Genomic DNA, 4,386 nt, shown 5'->3' with positions numbered 1-4,386 from the left:
AAGCAAACTGTGATTTGTTTGTATAAGCTCAGAACAAATTACTTTCTATCTCGATACTATTTAAATGGCTAATTAATTGCACTCTGAAATTATTATTTGCTGTTTTCAGTTTTAGTTAGTAAAACCATTTACGTGAACAGCGTTATGTAAAATTCATGTATGATAGCGGCTATTAGTTTTGAAATGATGCAGTTTAGGGAAGTTGTAATAAGCAGTTAGTATTTTTAGAAGACGGGAACGAAATGCAGAGATTAACACATTGACTGCCGTGGAGGGTCACCGGTGGTCTGCACTCGGCTTGGCTACAGCGCCGTGGGTGCCGCCGATGACCGGCGACGCGACCAATAGTTAAAATTCATAAGTAGAGTAAATATCGATACTGATATATCTTTAAATAATACCTTTGTTACTATAATGATCTGAAGAATAATTAATTGCAAAAATGGTCTACAGCTTCTCGGGGCTCACCTATAACCCCCACCACGAAAAATGCATTAAACACGATTATATAACTCGCCTTATGTTCTGTAAATAATATTTCAACAATAATATACATCCCATAATAAAAAATTCATATTGGCGCCATGGGCAAACCACGTAAAATGCTCGCGGTAGTCAACGTGTTAAAATGAAGAATAAGAAGGGACTACACTCCAAATTTGAGCTACTTCGCCGGTTACAAGTGTGGGGTTTTATTTAATTTAATTAATTTTATTTTGGAAGCAACCTTTCCTATAGGTCTCGCTTTTAACCCATCCTTTCTTGCCAGAATGAGATTTGAGTTTCGCGTGTTAATGCAAAGTAGGGTATAAAGCTACTGTTTAATCCAGTGTCTGAGTTACTTCAGACGAAGCGTGTTTTGCCTTTAGGCCATGTTTCTCTACTGTTTAAGCTTGCTATTTTACGACTGTGTATATTAATTGCCGGTTAAGTCTACGTCGGTGCTAGGGCCAAGAGCCAACTACGAGTTAAAATATCTCTGTGCAGCTTCGGCTGATTATTCAACTTAGGTTTAGTTTTAATTTTACGTTTCTGTTTTGAGATGCTACCAAAGGTATTGGCAAGGCCCTGTAAGCACCAGGAGTGCCAACTGTACATACTGACATACTGTTCTTGAGTTGAACAAAAGGGTATTTTCACTCTTCCTATATGTTGTTGCTGATACAGCTGAAGTGAGCGAATAGTCGCTTCACAGTTCAAGTAAAGATTTGCCATAAAGTAACTTTAATTTAGCCTGAATCTTTCACAAGAATTAGAAAATGACTAAATCAAAGAATGAGTTAAAATGTTTCGGTTGCATTTTGTGTTGCCTGAGTGAGTGCAGTAACTTTTCTTTCTTTCGATTTCTAATTGATTTTTTATTTCTTGTTAATTGATAACAGAACCTGAGACAGATTAACATTTCATTAACGTAACATTCATTACAAATATTGAAGTCAAATTAAATTTCATGTAACTCGCTGGTGATTTAATCGTAATTATTTTAGCTCTCTCCTTTATTCGCCTTTTTATTTATTTATTTATTTATTGAAAGTGCATTTAAAAGTCTTATTTTTAAGGCAAGGAGTCAAAGGAAATCTTTGCTGTGAAATGGCTTCCTGTGCTTGCGCCATTTATCTTTAATAACATCATCAGTTAATAAGATTTCCTTTTAACACGTCGACTAATCCATTTTTCCTGAACAGATTCCTTTCGAACGCTGGATGTTATGTAGGAATTTTATCTCTTTTGAGTTCTTTCAAATTTTTTTTTATATTACTAACTCTGAGCATATATCACAAATGGGTGCCTAGGTTACCATACGAAGCTTGATTTTCTTGTATTATCAGAATAAGAAGTTTTGGATTCATTTAGTGATTCAGAATTCATTTCTTTTTTTTAAACCCATTTCTTTCTTTTTTTAAACCCATTTCTTTCTTTTTTTAAAATTTTATTCATGGACTTGGAAGGCGGATCCTGTCGCTATCTCGACGCTCTTAATTGAACTTTCCGTCAGAAGTGTTTTCGAACATTTTTTCCCTCCTCCTCTCAAAAGAGAAAAAAGACTTAATAGTGTCGTGTCCATGTTTGTAACGAAACAATTTAATTTTTAAGGGTATTGAAAGAAAATTAACAAGATTAAGTAATGTTCCTTTTTTTTGGTTTTAATATATTCAGAAGTTTGTTGCTTCTAAAAAAGACCTTTCATTTTGTCTATTGAAATCGATATGCCCGATTCCTATGTTAACCGTATAGAGTCAAGTGAAAGCATAATAAGTGAAAGCAACAACAATAAGCAAAGTCATCTCTCTCTCTCTCTCTCTCTCTCTCTATATATATATATATATATATATAAAGCAGTCAACCCTGCCATCGCAAAGAATCGGATCCGATACTTAATCAGTTGCTAGCTGGATGTGCTTACCACTACACCAGAAGGAGATATGGAAGACATGCTTGTAATAGTTAACAACTTTTGATAATTGTTCATATAATCGTAGACAGATCAACCACTCATATATTTAACTCAATATTTTGCTTATTGAAGTAATGAGTTGAGTAAAAGTCCTCGTGGGCTTGGACTTTGTATATATATAACGTAAACACGGACCACTTAACATAAACCAGATTGCTTTAGAATTTCGTCCACGGATATTATATTCTTAGGCAAATAGCCTTTTTGTGATTTGGAGTAATGAAATACTTAACTTAAAATCAAATTGCTTATATTTTACTATTTTTCCCCAAATCTTACTTCTGTTTGAAATACTTCTGTATTCAAAACGTTTGCGGAACAGTCCCAATCACCTGCGAAACTTTCAGTACTTGAATTTGAATGCTAGAGGAAGCTAGTGTATTCTATGCAGGAGAAATGTATGAAATTAATTCATGCAAACGGAGTTAAAGCATCTTTGGACCATCAGGTGCGATGTCGCACTTTGAGCAAAGAAGCCTTCCCCGCTTTTTGATCAGAAATATATCTCTATCATGCCACAAAAATTTGTATAATAGTTTGTATGTTGGGGGGTGTATCCTGTGTTTGGCGCATATGGTCTTTTAGAGCTTTGCACCAGAATTCCATTACCACTACCACTATCATGCCACAGCCATTTCATTTACAGATTTCTCATCACTGCTGTTCCTACTGTTCTCTATTATCAATAGGGTGACAACGTTTTCAGACAAGTTATGCAAAACTGTGACGTCCAGCCTATCATATAACACTGAGCTGGATCATATAACACAAACACTGGAGCAATTGTGCGTTTCTGTAGCTATTCCTTCGAATTTTACTAGTATATAAGAATTTTCTAGATTTTAAGCAGAATCGCCATGAAATAATTTTCGAGAACTTTCGCAATATTCGAATCTAACTATTTCTATTGCTATTCATTTTGTTAGTTCAAGCTGGTACAATGAAAGGTGCACAGAACTCAGTAAATGAATGTCACACTGTCGAAATAGGAACACACAGTTTAATGTAAGACGACTTAATCTAGTTTCATTGTATGTAATAAAGTTGTATTTCCATTTTAATTGAATTTTTAATAAATCAAGTACTTTTGATTTGTTAGAGGCAACATAGGCAATTAATCTCACCCCGAAAAGAAAGAGAAAAAAAGAATAGTAACTCATCTTATACGAATTCCTTGCAACATGTTGCAGTTCTAAAGAAGCTCTTGCCTCATTACATTTTTCTTTCAGTTGAAAACAAATTCTAAGAATGTTCTTGCTGCAAGAGCTCTTTTTATATACAGTGAAATAGAATTTATTGAGATAGCGGGAAAGGAACGTGTTTGGGGTATTTGATCAGTAAACGATTTTGACTTCAACTTGGTTGACGAAAATGGCTTGGAAATGGAGAGGAAGATTTGTCGTCTTAAGTTTTTTGTGCCGCCTTAATAGTATTTCCGCAAGAGATATTGCAATGTATTACTTTATTCTATTTGAGAATAAAAATCTTATTACATTAATAGAAAATTCCGTTGCTCGTTATCAATCAAGTTGACGAATATTATCTTATCTAATCGTTCTTCTCTTGGGAATGCTTACTGCATTTTGAAATTACGGGCTTGAAATAGATTTTCTATCACCACTGACTCTTACCCCACTGGGAATCCTGTTTAAAATGAGTTTTGTATTTGATCAGAGCCAGGACAGACTTTCTTAAATTGAAATTCTCTATTTCACTTATTTTGATCGTCTAACGCTGTACGCGTATTGCGTTTATTATCGAGGTGTAGAACATTCATTAAATTAATTTAGTGTAACTTATGAAAATTCATTTTGGGGAATGTAGGACTAGGAACAGAGAACAAAGAGCTGAAGCATAACCAAAATAATACTATTAAAAAACTAGAACGGAAGTTTCTTCTTTCTGTACTCGAGCAAAAATAAATTTGCCAA

The sequence above is a fragment of the Stegodyphus dumicola genome, chromosome X1, assembly GCF_044657685.1.
Source record: "Stegodyphus dumicola isolate Sdum_Otavi_A_Nest chromosome X1, ASM4465768v1".
Classification (NCBI taxonomy): Eukaryota; Metazoa; Arthropoda; class Arachnida; order Araneae; family Eresidae; genus Stegodyphus; species Stegodyphus dumicola.
Note: the sequence above shows the minus strand (reverse complement) of the source record.